This window comes from Gossypium arboreum, chromosome 3 (genome assembly GCF_025698485.1).
Source record: "Gossypium arboreum isolate Shixiya-1 chromosome 3, ASM2569848v2, whole genome shotgun sequence".
Lineage (NCBI taxonomy): Eukaryota > Viridiplantae > Streptophyta > Magnoliopsida > Malvales > Malvaceae > Gossypium > Gossypium arboreum.
In genome coordinates, this window is record NC_069072.1 from 73,492,230 (window position 1) to 73,513,846 (window position 21,617).

The following is a 21,617-nucleotide window of genomic DNA, read 5'->3' on the forward strand; positions in this document are numbered from 1 at the left end:
TTCATGTACATGTTGAGGCCAATTTTGCATAATACCTCACAAAAACAGCATGCATTTTACTAGTTAATGCTTTGCACATTGTATTAAAACTTATAATATAGCATCAAGCACTTATATGTGTGCTAGGCGAATTGTGCTTGCAATTTCACAAGCATTCTTCCACATCTTCTTCTTTAAACCAATATATTCATCACTTACTTCATAGCCAAAACATCATGTGCAAACATATATATACAATATGAGCATGGCGAATTTCAAGGTGTCCATAGCCATCCAAAATACATATTTTAACTAACATGCAAGAAGCATGAACCATGCTCATGAATGCATCATGGCGAATATGACAATCATGCTCCATTCAACTTCAATCATGGTTAAACACAAAAGAAAACTCAAAATCTTACTCAAGAGTAGACAATCCATCATTGCATGCATCATCATCAAGCTTCACACTTAGCATGCAATGGCTTTATCACCATAACAACTTTGGCCAAATACCATTTCCATGGCATAACAAGGATTTGAGCCATGGCTAACATGCACATCAAATTAGCAACCAAACCATGCATGAAACTCCCAACACAACCTCATACATACCTTAATCTTGATGCAAACTTAGCCAAATCTCCTTCTAGGTCTCTTCCAACCCAAGCATGAAGCAAAAATCCTCCCCCTTTTCCCTTAGTATTTTCGGCCAAGAAGATGAGAAAGGATGAACAAAATTTTCTTTTCTTTCTTTAGGACATTCGCCAAAGTGTTTAGAATGGATGAACAATTTTTTTTTTTAATGCTAGTCTTTATTTTATGACTTCCTACATACACCACTAGCAAAACATGTTGGAAACATGTTCCTTGCCCATAACCTTGTCATGGCCGCCACTCCTCCTTAGGAAGGGATTATTTGACATGCAACTCCACCTTTTGTTAACATGTACTAACAAGCCATTTAAAATTAGCCTATCATATTTCACCATGTTTCACTTTGATCCCTATTTAATACTTTCTCATACAAATGGGTAAAATTAGAGAATGAAATTTCCACATATGCATGCACACTTATAGTAAGCATAGATATAACAATTAATTATTTTTATGACTCGGTTTAGTGGTCCCGAAACCACATTCCGGCTAGGGTCTATTTTGGGCTGTCACATAGGGTCACTTCAAGGCTGTCACAACTCTCCCCCACTTAAGAAATTTTCATCCCCGAAAATCTTACCGGTAAATAGGTTTGGGTATCGCTCTTTCATAGAGTTCTCGGGTTCCCAAGTAGCTTCTTCCATCCCGTGTTTGAGCCATAACACTTTTACTAACGGAACCCTTTTGTTTCGCAACTCTTTCACTTCACGAGCTAGGATACGAATCGGTTCTTCTTCATAACTCATATCGAATTGAATTTCAACCTCGATGGATTAATTACGTGTGATGGATCGATCTATAACGTCAAGCATCGAAACATGAAAGACGTCGTGAATCTTTTCAAGTTCAGGAGCAAAATCAATCTATATAAGCGAATGGACCAATTCGTTCGGATACTTCATATGGCCCTATGAACCTCGGACTCGGTTTGCCCTTACGGCCAAATCGAGTATCTTTTTCAAGGTGAGACCTTAAGAAACACTTTGTCTCCCCGATACTCAATATCTCTTCGTTTTAAATCCGCATACGACTTCGACGATCGATCTCGCCTTCAGACTTTCACGAATTACTTTTACTTTACATTCAAAGCATCTTTAATCAAATCCACTCCGAAAATTTACTTTCACCGAGCTCGGTCCAAAACAATGGCGTTACGGCATTTACGCCCGTACAAAGCCTCGTAAGGTGCCATCTTAATACTTGATTGAAAACTATTGTTGTAAGCGAATTCAATCAAAGGTAAATACCGCCCCATGAACCACTAAACTCGAGGATGCAACATCTCAACATATCCTCAAGTATCCGAATTATCCGCCGGATTGACCATCGGTTTGTGGATGAAAAGCGGTGCTAAAATGCAGCTTGGTACCCAAAGCTTCTTGCAATTTCTTCCAAAATAGCGAGGTGAATCTCAGATCTCTATCCGACACAATAGAAATCGGTACCCCGTGTAATCTCACAATCTTAGAAACATACAATTCAGCTAGTTTATCCAATGAAAAATCCGTACGTACGGGGATAAAATGAGCCGACTTAGTCAGTCTATCAACAACAACCCAAATCGCATCTTTCTTACTTGTCGACAATGGCAACCCAGATACAAAATCCATCGTGACTCGATCCCATTTCCATTCAGGTATCATGATCAGCTGAAGTAAACCCGTAGGCACTTGATGTTCCGTCTTTACTTGCTGACATATTAAACACTTCGAAACAAAATTGGAAATGTCTCGTTTCATACCATGCCACCAAAACTAACGTCTCAGATTGTTGTACATTTTCGTACTCCCCGGGTGAATTGACATTCGGCTACAATGAGCTTCGTTCAGAATCATCGAAATGAGTTCTGAATTTCTTGGAACACACAACCGACTTCTGAACCTCAAACAATCGTCATCATCAATTTGAAACTCTGATTCCATATTCGGAACACATTCAGCCCGTTTTGCAACCAATTCATCATCGACTTTCTGAGCTTCACGAATTTGATGAATCAACAATGGTTTGGCCTTTAATTCCGCCACTAACACATTGTCGGATAGAACAGACAAGTGTACATTCATCGCTCGTAAAGCAAACAGTGATTTACAACTTAAGGCATCCGCAACCACATTGGCCTTTCCCGGGTGATAGTCAATGACAAGCTCATAATGTTTTAACAACTCGAGCCAACGTCTTTGTCGCAGATTCAAGTCTCTTTGAGTCATCAAATATTTGAGACTTTTGTGATCCGAATATACATGGCACTTCTCACCAAATAAGTAGTGTCGCCATATTTTCAAAGCGAATACGATGGCAGCTAGTTCGAGATCATGGGTCGGATAATTTTTCTCATGTGGCTTTAATTGTCTCGATGCATAGGCCACAACTGGACCTTCTTGCATCAATACGCAACCCAACCCAAGTAGGGATGCATCTGTGACAGCCCTAAAGTGACCCTAGTCGGAAAGCGGTTTCGGGACCGCTAAACCGAGTCACCAAATTATTTGAATATGATATTTATTGTCTAAAATATGTAATTATGAATGTGTGAAAGTTTTAAGCTTCGATTTAGTAAATTGCATGTGAATTTAGTCAATAGGACTTATGTGTGACACTTTTGAAATGTGATAGGTTAATCTATAAGGATCTATTAGTGCATGTAATCAAAGGGTGGACTTGCATGTCAATTTCCCCATTTAATTACTAGTGGCCGCCATGACAAAGGGTGATGGGCAAAACATGTCATAAAACATGTTGTGCTAATGGTTGATGTTAGAAATGATAAAATAATAATGGTTAGTAGGATGATGAAAGAAAAAAAAAAGAGATCATCATCCATGTTTCTTCCTAGCTGATTCTAAAGAAAAAAAAAGAGAGAACAAGAGCATTCGGTGATGAAAACAAGTTGTGTTCTTTGATTATTCTTAGCCAAATTGAAAGGAAGAAGAAAGGAGTGAAGCAATCGGTCATCTTAGGTCAATATTAAGGTAAGGAAGTTGATACTAGTTCTTGAAATCCTAGTTGATATTGAGTGAGATATCAAGTTATTGTTGGTAACCCATGTTGAAATTGTGATTTTGGAATAAGTAAGGTTTTCGGCTATGGAGATTAATAAGGGTGATGGTTGTGTTTCATGCTAAATCTAGATGAACAATGGTAGTTGCTTACATCTTGATATTTATGAGTTCCTTTCTTGGTTCTACCTTAGGTCCATAAGTATGATTTATGTTTGTTATGTTACTCATGGTTAAAATGATTCGCTATGGTTCATGTAAAAATAAAATATACATGATTTGGTATTAAATGATATTAGGTTATATTCGAACATAGAAAGAGTTTAGTTTGGTATGCTTATTACATGGTAGGTAAGATTTGTGTTTTGGATATATGTTTATATTTGGTTAATGATTTGTTCTTGTGAAGTATAAATTTGTAACATGAATTGAGTTGGAAGTTATTATAATGTACTTGTGCATTCGGGTATATGATGAAAATATATGAGGTGGTTATAATCAACTTTGTGATTCGGCTCTTGCACATATATATATATATATAATTGCACATGATGTATTGGTATGACATGTATATTATCTCAAGGTATATATTTATAGATGATGGTGTTTCAGTTATGGAGAAAATGATGGATGCGTATTGAGTTATAATATGTAATGCATTAGTTAGTAAAATGTATGCCATTTATATGTGGTATTAAGTATATAATTGGCCTCAACATAGACATGCATATTCGGCCACATGAGATGGATTGGTGTTGCATGTATTCGGTTAGAGGCAAGCATATTGATGCTTTTATCTTGGCTTAGATAATCAGCTAAAAGAGAGTGTGGGCTAATATGTTGAGTTTGATTCATGATTTCATATATATGTGACTCTAATGTCTAATGTATATATGGGTTAAGTACCTTGAGTTTCTCTTTTTGATGTTCAAATGATTAAATCAATTTACTTGTTAAATTAAGCTCAAGAGCAAAGGGGAACTAAATCCGATAAAGGGAAGGAAAAAGTGATCGAATAGCCGTCGAAATCGTTCGACAACATCCGAGGTAAGTCTTTGAGTAATGGAGCTTAGATTATGATTCTATTAGATCATGTTTTAAGTAAATCAAAATCATGCTCTTGTATGTAGCTATTGAGCTGAAATGATAATGCTTGATAAGTGACTTGTGTTTGAATTCTAGTTATGAAATTGAAATAGAGATGTGTCATGATTTATTGATATGTGCATAGATATTCGGATGATAACCGGGCTAAGTCCCGAAGGCATTTGTGCTAGTGACTAATTCCGGGCTAAGCCTGAAGGCAATTGTGTGAGTTATTATATCTGGGCTAAGTCCCGAAGGCATTCGTGCGAGTTACTATATCCGGGCTAAGTCCCGAAGGCATTTGTGCGAGTTACTATAACCGGGCTATGTCCCGAAGGCATTCGAGCGAGTAGCTATATCCGGTTAAATTTCGAAGGTACTTGATTTGGGGAATGAGCGATCTTGCTGTAATAATTTCGATTAATACGCTCGTAAAATCCCAACAATGATGTATGTTTCGTATGTGCATTGGAATAGTTGCTTCCTTTTGAATATTATTCGCTCAGTCGATTAATGAGCTTCCGGACTTTGGTTAAGTTGATCCCTTATGTATGAATATAAGGGCTGGAAATGTGAAGTAGGACTGATTTTTGAAAATATGTGTATATGAAATTATCCGTTTAGTTATATGAATGCTATACTTCAGTTGTGTTTAATTTCATTGCTCAAAACTTACTAAGCATTAAAGGCTTACTCCGTTTCTTTGAATCTCTGTTTTATAGATTTTGGTTCGTCAGCTACCGGACTCGGGATTATTGAAGTCGAAGTCGCCCACACTATCAAAGCCCCCTTTGGTACACTTTTGGTTGAACTTTGAAATGGCATGTATAGGACTACCCTTTTTGTTGTGGGTCATGTACCCTTTCGGTATTGTATAAATTTGGATAGCCATGCGAAAATGGCTTATATACACTTTGAGCTTAGTATTATAATCGTCTTGTATGATGTTCGTTAAGAGGTATGGAAATGTTTGGGAACGATTAGCCATTGGAATGGTTAATCATGATCATATTTTGTGCTATATATGCTAAAGGGTTAGTTAAATCATGGAAACTATGTAATAGGTAAAGTCTACCCTAAAGGCAGATGCTGACAGCAGCAGTGGTGTGAATTTGAAAAATCACTAAAAATAGTAAGAATGGAGTTAAATAGTTAATAAATTACATAATCGAACCTTGATGAATATAGTTTCATATGGAAGAAACAAAACAGTCATATGAGTCGGATTTTAAGAGATATTTAAGTTTTCGTGGAACAGGGCCAGAGCCATTTCTGGATCCCCTGATCTGACTTTGGAAATTCATTATAAATTAACCAGAGATAATTAGAAGTCATTCCATATATTTATAGATTCCTTTTTGAGTCTAGTTTCATTAGAAACAAACGGCATAAGTATTTAAGCCCTGTACAGGGAGATATATAAGTCGTAATGCAAGAAGGTCAGAGCAGTCGAACCCTATAACAGGGGAGAATTTAACTAATAAACTGTACTAATTGGCCTGACCAAAAATTCTAGAAAAAAATTTGTAGATGGATATATGAGTATAGTTTCAGAGAAAATTTACGAAACTGATTTTCAAGTTTTGGAACTCAAGATATGATTTTTAAGGTGACAGTGATGCAGTTAGTCAGCTTGTCTGGAAATTTTTAAAATGGACTGTGAATAAGTGAATTAAGTCTGTTAACCCCTCGTGTCCGACTCCGGCAACGGTCTCGGGTACGGGGTGTTACAGCATCACTATAAATGATGAACTCCTTGCCTGATTCGGGCTGCACTAGTACTGGAGCTTCCGTCAAGTGAGTTTTCAATTGTTCGAAACTTTTCTGACACTTTTCTGTCCATTCAAACTTAACATCCTTCTGAAGTAGTTTCGTCATTGGTGTGGCTATCATCGAGAAACCTTTCACAAACCGTCGGTAGTAACCGCAAGTCCCAAAAGCTCGAACCTCAGTAATATTTCTCGGAGGCTTCCAGTTAAGTATGGCTGAAATTTTGCTCGGTCAACTCGAATACCGTCACGGATACCACATGACCCAAGAAGCTAACCTCTCTTAACCAGAACTCACACTTACCGAACTTAGCATATAACTGCTTATCCCGTAAAATTTGCAACACTAATCCCAGGTGTTCAGCATGACCGATTTCATTTCTCGAATAAACCAAAATATCATCGATAAACACGACTACAAACCGATCCAAATACGGTCTGAAGATCCGATTCATCAAATCCATAAATACCGCAGGGGCATTAGTGAGCCCAAACGGCATCACTAAGAACTCATAGTGACCGTATCTCGTTCTGAAAGTAGTTTTGGGTATATCCAAATCTCGAATTCGCAACTGGTAATAACCTGATCTCAAATCTATCTTTGAAAACACTGAGGCTCCCTTTAGTTGATCAAACAAATCGTCAATACGTGGCATCGGATATTTATTCTTTATTGTCACCTTATTCATTGGCGATAGTCGATGCATAACCTCATGGTTCCGTCCTTCTTTTTCACAAACAATACTGGTGCACCCCAAGGTGAGAAACTTGGTCGAGCGAAACCTCTATCCGTCAATTCTTGCAACTGAGCTTTCAACTCTTTTAACTCGGTTGGTGCCATATGATACGGAGCTATCGAAATCGGCGTAGTCCCAGGTACAAGCTCAATACCAAACTCTATCTCTTGAACAGGTGGTAAACCCGATAATTCCTCGGGAAAAACATTCGGGTATTCACAAACCACCGGCACAGATTCGGGTTTCTTTTCTAACTCTTTGTCAACAAGTACATACGCAAGGTATGCTTCGCACCACTTTCTTACATATTTCTGGGCCAACATTGATGATATTACAGCTGGCAACCCCTTTAAGTCCGTAGACTCAACTCGGATTATCTCGTTATTTGCGCACCTCAAATCAATAGTCTTGCTTTTGCAAGTCACAACCGCATCATGCACGGTCAACCAATCTAAACCGAGGATAACATCAAATTCATCAAACGGCAAAAGCATCAAGTCCGCCGGAAAACAGGAACCTCAAATTACTAGGGGGCATTTCTTACACACTTTGTCAACAAGCACATAACGACCCAAGGGATTTGACACCCGAATTACGAACTCAGTAGACTCAATAGGTAAAGTCTTACTGGATGCTAAGGTTTCACATATATAAGAATGAGTAGAACCGGGGTCAATCAAAGCAATCACATTAGTATCAAAGAGAGTAAAAGTACGGTAATAACATCCGGCGAGGAAGCATCCTCGCGTGCGCGTATAGCATAAGCCCTAGCAGGAGCACGAGCCTCAGATCTAGTCGTAGCATCTCTAGATCCTCTCTGACCACCACTAGCATTGCCCGTATTTATAGATGGTCTACCTCGAGCAGTGGTAGCACCCGGTTTCCCACTCTGATTTACATTCTGTTCAGACAACCTCGGGCAATCTTTAATGAAGTGGTCAACTAATCCGCACTTGTAACAGGAGCGATCATGAAATCTACAACTCCCCGAATGCCATTTACCACAATACTGGCACTCCGTTCTGTCTCAACGATCATTTCCAACACTGGTGATCGAAGTGACGCGTGTGCTCATAGGGGGTCGATCACGATCTCGTCTAGAAAAACCCAAAGTGTCCCTAGACCGGCCTAAGTCATCTCTAAATTTCTTCGATGACTGTTGAAAGGGCTTTCCTGAAGATCTCTTACGAAACTCCTTTGCTCCCACATCGGCTTTCCTTTTCTCCTTACTGAGCTCCTCGGCTTTGCAAGCTCACTCGACAAGTACCACAAATTCTCGAATTTCTAAAATGCCAACATACAGCTTTATATCATCATTCATCCATCTTGAAACGTTTACATCACGACTTCGAAGAAATGCATTCTCGCTGCATCGGCTAAGCCTCACAAATTTTCGTTCATAGTCGGTAATCGACATGGAACCTTGTTTGAGTTCAAGAAATTCCTTCCGTTTTTGGTCAATGAATCTCTGACTGATATACTTCTTTTGAAACTCGGTTTGGAAAAACTCCCAAGTTACTTGCTCTCTGGGCACAACAGAAGTCAACGTATTCCACCAATAGTAGGCAGAATCACGTAGCAAGGAGATAGTACACTTTAGGCACTCATCGGGTGTGCAAGATAGCTCGTCGAGTACCCGAATAGTGTTGTCCAACCAAAATTCAGCTTGCTCGGCATCATCACTGTCCGTAGCTTTAAATTCAGTAGCCCCATGCTTTCGGATTCTGTCAACTGGGGGCTTATTTGACCTTATTTGGTCAGCTACCGGAGGTATCGTAGGTGCGGGGGTTGTGTTTGTTGGGAATGGAGGTTGTGGAACAGCCGTATTAGTCCGAATGTATTGGTTGAACCAATCATTCATTACGCTATAAAAAGCTTGTCTAGCTTCATCATTCGGATTACTAGCAATAGGTTGAGAGTCCACCGGCGCTGTCCCTTGTGCAGGAGCAGGCGCTACACTCTCAAGATCATCAGCTACTGCTCGGTCGGGATCGGGATCCATTACTATAAGTAAACACATTTGCAAATGTCAGAAATCACCACACTATCAAATAATCACATAATGGCATGTATAGCTAGACCCAAACGTATTACGGTAGTCCTAGAATCGACTAAACCGTAGCTCTGATACCAATTTAATTGTAACACCCCGTACCCGAGACCGTTGTCGGAGTCAGACACGAGGGGTTTGCAGACTTAAATCACTTATTTGCACAGTCCATTTTAAATTTCCAGACGAGCTGGCTAACTGCGTCACTGTCACCTTAAAAATCATATCTCGAGTTCTAAAACTCTAAAACCAGTTCCATAAATTTTTCCTGAAACTAGACTCATATGTCCATCTACAAATTTTTTTCTAGAATTTTTGGTTGAACCAATTAGTACAGTTTATTAGTTAAAGTCTCCCCTATTTCAGGGTTCGACTACACTGACATTTGTGAATTACGACTTGGATATCTCCCTGTACAGGGCTTCAATACTGATTCCGTTTGTTTCTATAGAAACTAGTCTTGAAAAGGAATCTATACATATATAGTATGACTTCAAATTATCTTTGGTTAATTTATAATGAATTTCCAAAGTCGGAACAGGGAATCCAGAAACCATTCTGGCCCTGTTTCTCGAAAACATAAATATCTCATAATATACTGTTTATATGATTGTTTCGTTACTTTCCTATGAAAATAGATTCATCAAGGTTCGATTACATAATTTATTCACTATTTAATACCATTCTTACTATTTTTAGTGATTTTTCACATTCACATCACTGTTGCTATCAGCATCTATTTTTAAGGTAGACTTTACCTATTACATAGTTTCCATGATTCAACTAGCCCTTTAGCATATATAGCACAAAATATGATCATGATTAACCATTCCAATGGCTAATCATTCCCAAACATTTCCATACCTCTTAACGAACATCATACAAGACGATTATAATACTAAGCTCAAAGTGTATATAAGCCATTTTCGCATGGCTATCCAAATTTATACAAAACCAAAGGGTCCATGACCAGCCAACAAAACGGGTAGTCCTAAACATGCCATTTCAAAGTTCACCCAAAAGTGTACCAAGGGGGCTTTGATAGTGTGGGCGACTTCGACTTCAATAATCCCGAGTCCGATGGTGACGAACCAAAATCTATAAAACAGAGATTCAAAGAACGGAGTAAGCATTTAATGCTTAGTAAGTTTGAGCCATAAAATTAGACACAACTAAAGTGTAGCATTCATATGGCTAAACGGATAATTTCATATGCACAAATTCTCAATATCATACTTACTTCACATTACCAACCCTTATATTCATACACAAAAGATCAACTTAGCCAAAGGCGGTAGCTCATTTATCGATTGGCGAATACTAATTGTAAGGATCAACTAAATCAATGCATATATGAAACATACCTCATTCTTTGGGATTTTACGAGTATATTAATTGAAACTATTACAGCAAGGTCGCTCATTCCCAAGCCAAGTACCTTGATTTAACCGGATATAGCTACTCGCTCAATGCCTTGGGACATAGCCGGATATAGTAACTAGCACCAATGCCTTGGGACTTAGCTCGGATATAGTAACTCGCACAAATGCCTTGTGGCTTAGCCCGAATATAGTAACTCGCACAAATGCCTTCGGACTTAGCCGGATGTAATAACTCACACAAATGCCTTGGGACTTAGCCGGAACTAGTCACTAGCATAAAATGCCTTGAGACTTAGCCCGGTTATCATCCAAATATTCATGCACATATCAATAAATCATGACACATCTATATTTCATTTTCATAATTAGAGTTCAAACACAAGTCACGTATTAAGCAATCCCATTTTCGGCTCACTAGCCACATACACCCCAAACCCGGCCCAGACGTTATGGCCGAATCGACGTGCCACATTGGAGTTGAAAACCCACGCCCGTTTTAGTGTTTTAAAACCATATATTTTGTTGAGTTAACAAAGTGTATGGAAGTTGGGCACCGTAGGTATCCGAGATAGAGGAGGTGAGCCATGAAGGTCGCTTAAGTACCAAGCTCTTTGATTGGATCCAATCCTGACATGCCCACAACCATAGCCACACTTTGTTATATCGAGTTTAAATTTGTTTAAGTGGACGTCTTTGATAAATTGATTAATCGTGGTGTTAAGATATTTTGAAAACAAGTATCGCTTTGAAAACACGTCCTAAGTCTAGCCCATTTGAACAATTATCAACCAGGTTTGAAGTTATTAAAAATAAAATAATCCCGAGAAGAAATAAAAGAAAAGTTAAAAATGGCCTTATTACAACCCAAAAATAAATAATAAATAAAGGAAATTAAATGAAAACCAAAGCTTATTTAAAGGTCCAAAAGCGATCACCGTGGCCACTTTGAATCCCCTCCGGCCTAAGTCCCCATATCAAGGCTCACCTGCAAGGTTAAGGAAAGGGGGTGAGTTTGGAAACTCAGTGTGCAACAAGCCCCTTTCAGAGCCCAAAACAATAGCAGCCTGTTGGGTCTAAGCCCAAATCCAATCTCAATCATGCACTGGGCCGTAGCCCTTTTCATATTTCATATTTCATAATACTAGGCCGAAGCCTTTTCATATTTCACATTACTGGGCCGAAGCCTTTTCATATTTCATATTATCGGGTCAAGCCTTTTATCAGAAGCAGTATGGCCCTTAGGCCCATTTCAATGTCACATATAATTTCAATGAAAGAATGCAACCCATTTGGGGAGACTACTCAACCCACCATCCGCTACTCTCCACCCGTACCAACCAACACACCATGTGGGGATTAACTCGACCCACCCCGCCAAACTCTCCCTTTGGCAAGATAGTGCTTTATCATATAATTGGAGGCCTAGCCTCTTTTAACAACTGGGCAAAGCCCTTTTAATAAGCAGGGCATAAGCCCTTTAATAACAGGGCATAAGCCCTTTTCACTTCCTCCATTCATATAAAAAACCCAACCCAATGCATTTATGAACATCTCGTGTGCATATCATACATATCATGTGCATATCATACATATCATGTTTATCAAAATCCCATGCATTAAGTTCATATATAAACCCTAGGGGTATAATGGTTATTTTTACCTAGGGGCAAACGGTCATTTTCATATTATAAGGGTAATCTTGTAATTTTACCAAAATTAGGGTTTCCATGTTCATTAACTGTTACAAACAATTCATGGGTGCAACAAGTGATTCGGCCCATTTTTAGCGAAATCGAGTTATTGGGCCTAAAACCCTAATGGGCCCTACTTAGCCAATTTCGTCATCTAGACCCATTTACCCTATATCCACAACAAGATTAATGGTCTTAACATGCAATTTAATGATTTCGTTTTCTACCAATTTTACCCAAATGGGCCCGAAAGCCTATTGGGCCCTATTGCGACCTCGAGGCCCAACTTACGTGAATGCCAAAATCACATTCTTACCGTTTCCAATGTTCCCGATCATCATCTCAACGAATCTAACTAGCTAATGAGCGTTAATTGCTCACGAGTCCTCGAAATGCCGAATTTTGGCATTTGGCTTTTCGCATTTATCGCTTTAAGCTTATGAAAAGGGTTAAATTCGCTTTGATTTGCGATATTCCTTGACGAGATCTCCTATGCGATTTCTCCTATAATCAACCACTTATAGATTAGACCATGTTAATATTAAACCAAATCGAAAACTACCTATTATCATCACTTACACATTCGCCACCATCCACAATGGCCCTTGGGTTCATACCTTTGCCAAAGTTGATGACTAGATTTAGTCACTCCGATGATCCAAGCTTTTCACACACCTCGATTGGTAGCCTTTAATCCTCACTAGCACCAACAAACCAAATAACACCAAAACCCTTTTAGCCTTAGTCGACGGAGGGTTTTCAGTTTTCTTAAACCACAAGATACAAATGGAAAGAAGGTTGAATACTTACCAAGAGATCTACTCGTTGAAGAACGTTCCAAATACCTTCCTACCCCATATCCGTTAGAATCCAACTTAAACGTGCGTGAAAATAGATCTAAATATTAATTCCCAAATCACTAAAATATGAAGCTTTCGGCTTTTCAAAGAAATATTAATCTAAGCTATTACGAGGTTAGTACACACATTACGGGTTGAAGTTGAAACGCTTCCATAATCAATCACCTACGATAACCACCACCGTCACTCAAACTTAACTATTCCAATATCAATATATGTAAATCCTAAGCACATCAGTCATACGGAACATAAGGGCATATTCGTCATTTTACCATACAGGGGTATTACGGTCACTTTACCCTACAGGGGCTTTACGGTCTTTTTACCTAATAGGGGTATTTTAGTCATTTCATCCTACAAAGGTGTTTTGGTAATTCTACAAACCAAGGGTATTTCAGTAATTTTGTAAACCAATGGTATTTCTATAATTTTTAGAAAGTTAAGGGTATTTCTGTAACTTTATAAATCAGGGGTATTTTGGTAATTTTACAAATTGAGGGTATTTCAGTAATTTCACAAACCAAGGGTATTTTGATAATTTTACAAACTAGGGGTATTTTGGTAATTTTACAAACTAAGGGTATTTTAGTAATTTTGTAAATCGAGGGTAAAACAGTAATTCTGTAAATCAAGGGTAAAATAGTAATTCTATAAATCGAGGGTAAAACTGTAATTCTGTAAATCGAGGGTAAAACGGTAATTCTGTAAGTCGAGGGTAAAACGATAATTATGTAAATTAGGGGTAAAACGGTAATTATGTAAATCGGGGGTAAAACAATAATTCTGTAAATCGGGGGTACTTTGGTAATTTTACAAGTCGAAGGTATTTCAGTAATTTTACAAATCGAGGGTATTTTAGTATTTTTACAAACTAAGGGTATTTCGGTAATTTTAGTAAACTAAAGTATTCTAAACATGGATAACGATACTAATGGCTCTAAAGCCCATTCTCGGCCCAAATGGGCCCACACGCTCGTGTGGCCCTTTTAGCCCAAATCTAGTCACAAATATTAGATTCACCTAGCCTAGCCCAATATTTACTACACAATCAAACAACTTATCCAATTGGGCTTGTAGGCCCATTAGGCCCACATGACCCCTTTCGACCCATCGCGGCCCGAAGTAGCCATCCTACAGCTAGAGTAGCGAGAAAATACACACCTGATAGGAGACTGGAGTTAATCCACGCCCGAGCACTCTTAGCCGACGCCCAACCCAAACGAGCACGCCATACAATGAAAGGGATCACCAAGAAAGGTACATTTACTCCCTTCATGGTTCCTCTAATTAAAGCCAGCTTCACAACCACTTTTATATTAGCTTCCGATGTGGGATCCTCCAACATTAGAGTTTAAAGTCAACACCAACTCTTGCCACCCCCTGTTAGCAAAATAAATGCTCTTTGCTTGCCATGGGATTCAACCTATGCCTCCCTTAAATGCTCCACACGCTACTTGCCACTAAGCCACAAGGCTTTTTGTGTCATATTTTATCCCCAATTAATTATAAGGTCTAAAGGCCAAAGTCCAGTTTCCTTTAAAAAAAACAAAATAAATTGCAAGAGCCAAGGCTTGAACCAGGCTCCCATACAACCTTAATGACACCACAACCACTAGACTACAAGCTTCCTTGTGTCATTTATTTAACACAATAATTTAAAACCCTCATCCAAGCATCCGGTTTTTTCACTTAATACCAAAATTTTGCTAAAGCCCAAGTTTGAACCCAAGATTTCTTTAACACTTCTCGGGCCATTAACCATTAAAGCGGACATTTAATTGTGTCATTTCATTACACAATTAAATACCTATATAAAACCTCCTTACGGACCCACACTCAAGGCCCAATACTTCTAGGCCCAAATTCGGGGTGTTACACTAGCCATATACAACCAGCATGGTTTAGTTTGCTTTATGACACGATCTCTATGCACATACGGCTACCCGTCATACGTATAGACTAATTAACTCAACATATAATTCAAGTAGAATCATCATATCACCGTATATTTGTTATGCTCATACGTCATGACTTAATCAAATCGTAAACTAAGTCTCGTTACTCGAAAACTTACCTCAGATGTTGTCGAACGATTTCGGCGGCTATTCGATCACTTTTTCCTTTCCCTTATCCAACTTTGATCCTCTAAGCTCTTGAGCTAATTCAAACAAATTTAACTTATTAAAGTCTCATTATGGTAGCTTATGGCCGAATATGACAAGGAGTTTGATAGGTCATATGGCCACTTTTAGCTCAAATACAAAATGGTCATACGCATTTTTAATCACATTGAGTAATTTAATACAATTAATCTAACATTTCCTCATTTGCACCTTTATGACCGAAAACACACATCATTAACCTAATATCAATTACTAAGCACTTTAGCAATTTCTCCTTGAGCTGATTATCCAAGTCAAGATAGATTCATCATCATGCTTACCTATAACCGAACACATGCAACACCAATCCATCTATTCATTCATGCGTGCATCTTATTCAAGCATGTATATCTACAACCAATTCATCATATAAATGACTATGAATTTACTCAAACAATCTCAATACCACACATGGTGCTCAAGCCCTTTTTCAATTTCAAAACTCGGCTAGTACAACTATATACACTAGTAAATCAAACACTAACAATTGCACTTCACCTTACTACCATTTCTCATCCAAATAACGTGAACAACAACCATATTTCTCTTCTACTTCCTACCATGGCCGAATGCATCAAAACACCATACCATTTCAATTTTGGTCATGGTTAAACAAAGAACTTAATGTCTAACTCAAAATGCTAAAATAAATTTCAAAAGTCATCAATCCACCTCACATGTATCCTTACAAAGCTTCACTTTTAGCATGCAAATGACATCAACACCAATCCACCTTAGACGAATATCATCTCCATGACATAGCAAAGATTTGAACCATGGGCTAGGTAGAACTCAAGCTAACAACTAAAAGCATGCATGAATCTCATGGAACAACATCAGCATACCTTAACCTAGATACAAGTATGGCGAACCTCTTCCTAATCCTCTTCCAAGCCGAACATGAAGCAAGAGAGCACCTTCCTTCTTCCTTCCTCCTTAGAACTTTCGGCCAAAAAATGTAAAAGGATGGACACTTTTTTTTTCTTTGTTTTCATCATTTTCCCCTCCATTATTTTATCACCATGCTCCTTATTTTATCATTCCTCCCATGAAACACCAACATAACATGTTTATGACATGTTTTGCCCATCACACTTTGTCCACCCTATTTGTCATGGCCGGCCACTACTAATTAGGGGGGAAATTGACATGCAAGTCCACCATTTTTATTACATGCACTAATAGATCCTTATGTTTTGACCTACCACATTTCAAAAGTGTCACACATAAGTCCTATTGACTAAATTCACATGCAATTTACTAAATCGAAGCTTAAAACTTTCACACATTCATATTCACATATTTTAGACAATAAATATCATATTCAAATAATTTGGTGACTCGGTTTAGCGGTCCCGAAACCGCTTTCTGACTAGGGTCACTTTAAGGCTGTCACAGAGATGCTATGTCATTGTGTACCACCACTTTTAAATTTCCAAAAATTATGTATAACAAAAGTGTTGGAAAAATTCCGGTTCAGAATTTCTTGCATAGCAGAAAAATAAAATTTTTGAAAACTAAATTGGTTTATGATATTTGTAGCAATAAAATTTTCCTAAAATATACCTGTGCATTAAGCAAGATAGACCATTTGTTGGAAAAAGATCTGATTCGAAAACGGTGTTCTTGCATAATGAAAACTTAAAATTTTGAAAATCGAGCCAATTTGTGATATTTATAGCAAGAAACCTTTCCCAAAATCGCACCTGTGTTTTTAGCTAGATGGATCATTGTAATTTCCGACTTTCAACTGAACAACTTTCTCCTTTATTCTCGTATGATGAACTGCTTCGAGTGTAGGCTCAAACAGATTCAAATAAAAAACTAAACAAAAAATTATTTACTTTACTTTCAATGAGAAAACAAAATTCTCTCTTTAATAAAAACTAGTGGAATTATTATTCTGGAAAATAGAATTTATACCTAGAAAATAAATTCTCACAATTTTCAGGCAGAATAACAATATCTCAAAGTTATGTGTTAGCACTACCGGTGCCATCTATTTATAGGGAGAAGTAGTGAAACTCATGTTGAATTAGTAGAAGTTTATTTCAATAGAAAAATAAAATCCTAGTTTAATTAGAAGAGAGAGGGATGATAACCCTAGTTAAATATACTAGGGGTTTTTGTCCCATGTATTAACATGAAGGGCTTTTGGGTCTCTCCCGTATCGAGTCCAATTATAAGTACTTCTTGGACTTTTAACCCAACACTATATAATTAAATTCAACCCAATATATGCTTTTTTATTTTCCAAAATAAAAATCATAAATTAATTTCCCAATTAAATAATTTTCTCAATCTAATTCTAATTCTGTAAAAACATGCAAACTTTGCTGTAAAAGAATCTATAAGAAAACATATTTGATATTTCTACGTTCAACAGGTTCATAATGACCAATTAATTTAATTTAATTTTTAAACATAAAATAATTAATTAATAATTCAAAAACCATAAATTAATTTTCCAGGTCATTTCCATTTGGTGACAGAACCACATACATTTCCAAATGCTTCACATTTCTCCAACTTTACCATTTCTATCAATTTATATTCATTCGATTTAAAATGTAATTCATTTCCTGTTTCAATGAGCTAGTGGAGGGACCAATTGGACATATGTAATTAGGACTCAAATGATTTATAATTATGTTCCAGCATTTCACCTATTAATTATAAACTCATTTTGTCAAAAAGTCATTCCACTATATATCATGATTGACCTTTCTCTAACATACCATTACGAAAACAACTCGATCAATGCATGTCCAATGATCTTTTCATAAGTGTGTAACCCTCATAGGATATCCTTAATATTCTTTTGATAAATATGTTCTCTCAATATGATCCTATTTTATCTTGCGATAGCAATTACATCTTTCTTCATGAAAATTTAATTACTATCAAATAGTAATTAAGTCATTCATCACAAAGACGAATGACCCGTGGCCATGTTTACTTTTCATCTATCATATAATGCCAATGAGAGGATATCATTTACCCATGTCTTGGGCTAAGAATTCCTCTATTGTGAATGATGCCACATATTGTAGAAATCGTATACCCAATGCACCAGCTTTCTGTTTCTTATCTATTTGAACTCAGACTTTTACATACATCAAAGTATACGAGTCACGCATCATCCACTCAAGATCAAGGTGTGCCATACTTTAAATGTCACAAGTGAATAAATCTAGAAACAGATTCAGGATCTATTCTTCTTGGTCCAGTTTGATGTACTGTTACTTTAGTCAGTCACGTCTATGTCTCTATCCTCTAAGAGTCATCTGCTCCAATGCCCAAGATAAAGCATCATTCCAATTAGACTTGATAGATTATATATTAATATTTCAATCAGTTTACTAAATCTTCAATTAGACTAAGGACAGTTTTAGGTTCATCTACTAATATAAGTTCTCTTTCAGTATTATGATCTAACCACGTAACACCAGTTAGTGTTAGTTTAAACATTTGACAACCAATACTGAGCCAATATTTGCTTCTATTTTTCTTTACATGGAAAAACCACTTTAGGACATTATATAAAGAATATTAATGTAATCCATTAATTATTTTATTAACCAAACTATTTGAAAAAATTACAAGTTTATAAATGAATATACTACACTCAGGGCACTTGATCCAAAAGTCTCACACTTACCCTAGTGAAGTAGATGAGTCGTATTATGTATTCCCATGCTCTTCACGTGTTTCTCAAATCTTTTAGCTAGTAGAGTCTTGGTAAACGAGTCCGCAACGTTGCCCTCAGATGCGACTTTAACTAGATCCACAATTTTGTCTACACCGATCTCTCTTATGATATGATACTTTCTATCAATATGTTTTGTCCTTTAGTGGTTTCTAGTTTCCTTGGTATTAACTATTATTGTATTATTGTCACAATATAGTGTGATAGCCTTTTCCGTACTAAGAATGGCTTCAAGATCCATAAGGAACTTTCAAAGCCATATTGCTTCTTTTTGTAGAATAAAAAACATCTAGATATTCAGCCTCCATAGGGGAGTTGTAACACCCCTCACCCGTATTCAACGCTGGAATAGGGTTACGGAGCATTACTGAACTTATTATACAATTGAACATACATTTCACATACATTTTCCATTTTCATACAAATATCATTCATAAACAATCACATTGTCCCTAATACGAGTCTATGAGGCCCTAAACATGCATTTGAGGTGGTTCAAGACTAAACCGATAACTTAGGAAAAGTTTACAAAACTTAGAAATTTTTACAAAATATAGAGGACACAAGCCTGTGTGGCTCAGTCGTGTGTCTCAAACGGCCAAATACATGTCCGTTTCACAGGTCGTGTGGACATTCAAAAAGGAATCACATGGTTGTGTCTCAGCATGTGTCTGACCCCGTGTAACTTTCTAACTTGGGTCACACAACCAACCACATGCCCGTGTGCCCATCAAAATGGTAACACACGCCTGTGTGCTAGGCCGAGTGCTAGGTCATGCCAAACTTGTAAGGTATACTAAATTATGCCCAAGGGCCAAGTCACACGCCCGTGTGCTGGGCTGTGTGGGGCATCCTGACTTGATTTATAATTCAACACCAGGGGACACACGGCTGTGTAACTTGACCGTGTGTCAGACAAGGCTGAGACACACACCCGTGTCTTTGCCCGTGTGGACAAAAATAGGCTATTTACCAAGCCATCTTGCCGCCCAAATTTGCACACACCTATACGAACCCAATTGGCACAAAAACATGCCATATATAAACATTCAAATCAATCTCAACCAAGCTTAATTCATACTAATTCTATACCATCATCCACAAGTTACACAAGTATCATTATTTGTCATTCAATTTCATATCAAGTGCATATTCACAAAACATCCATATGGTCACTTACAAACATATATTACTTGTTTATTACCACAAACATGCCATATCTCACAAATCAACCTTTCACTATAAACATTTATATAGCAAATACCAATCACATAACCAATGCCTTTAACACACACAGATATATATATATATACATCACCAAGCATGACAAAATAAGCCAATTCACAGGGCTATAAACAAAACCAAACACATATCATTTGCAAGCCAATTCAAATAGCTAAATTCATTACCAAAATATTTAAAAAAATGACCAAAGCTCCTATACATGCCATATAACCAAAATAATAGATTCAAAAGTACCAAAGTGATAGCTTGATTGTGTGATGAGGTCTCTGACGATTCCCAAATCTAAGCTAGCTTTGATTACACTATAAAACACGGAAAATAAACTGAGTAAGCTATAAAGCTTAGTAAGCTCATATGAAAATTAACTCAACTTACCAAAATATACAATTCAAACATTTGGTCATATGAATAAACAACTTATATAATGTAAACTGAAAAATATATAGGATTTTTCCGATGTAATTTATTACATTTTTACTTAAATTTGTTCTTAAAACTAAGTAATTGTTTAATAAATTAATGAAATATGTGAAATTATGAAATTATGGCATAGAAATTATTAAAATGTGAATTTATGCTTTATTACATAGTTTTCATGCATAAAATGACTTATTTTATATTTATTTAAACATATTATATTTTTAAGACATAAAATGGGCAATGTATGATTAAATTAAATAATAAAATATAAAATTATATTTAATAATTCATTTTAAAATATTTTATTAGTAATTTTGGTTTTAATTAATTTTTTAAATTGGATAAATTTTATTCTTTGGCCCATTAATTCATTGATTTATTTTGGACAGGTCTGATAGCTTTGTTTGATTACAAAAACTATCCAAATTGAAGACCAAGTCAACCCAATTTTGGCTACACATGGCTGTCCACATAAACCACTTTTTTGTTTAATTACACAAGGTCCTTGCAATGTTGAAGAAATTAGAGATTTGCCCAAAGATTTACATTTGACTGAGTCTAAGTCCTGAGTTGTTATGGCATTTAAATTGCTTAAAAATCAAGCAAAATTCAACTTAAATCCACTAAGCATGGTCGACGCTCATTGGAAAAGCTTGAAGAGACTAAACCTCTCTATTTTTAGCAAAATACTCTCCTCTCTTCACCTACAAATAAGACTTCATTTGATCTCATCAATAACCCCTCATCCCTCATCATTCTCTCTTCTCTCTCAATTCTCTTTAGCATTTTCCATTCCCCATGCCAAGCATCATCTCTTCATAGGGATTTTAGCAATTAAGCCTCTTAAAGAGCCCTTGGTCGGCCACCTTGG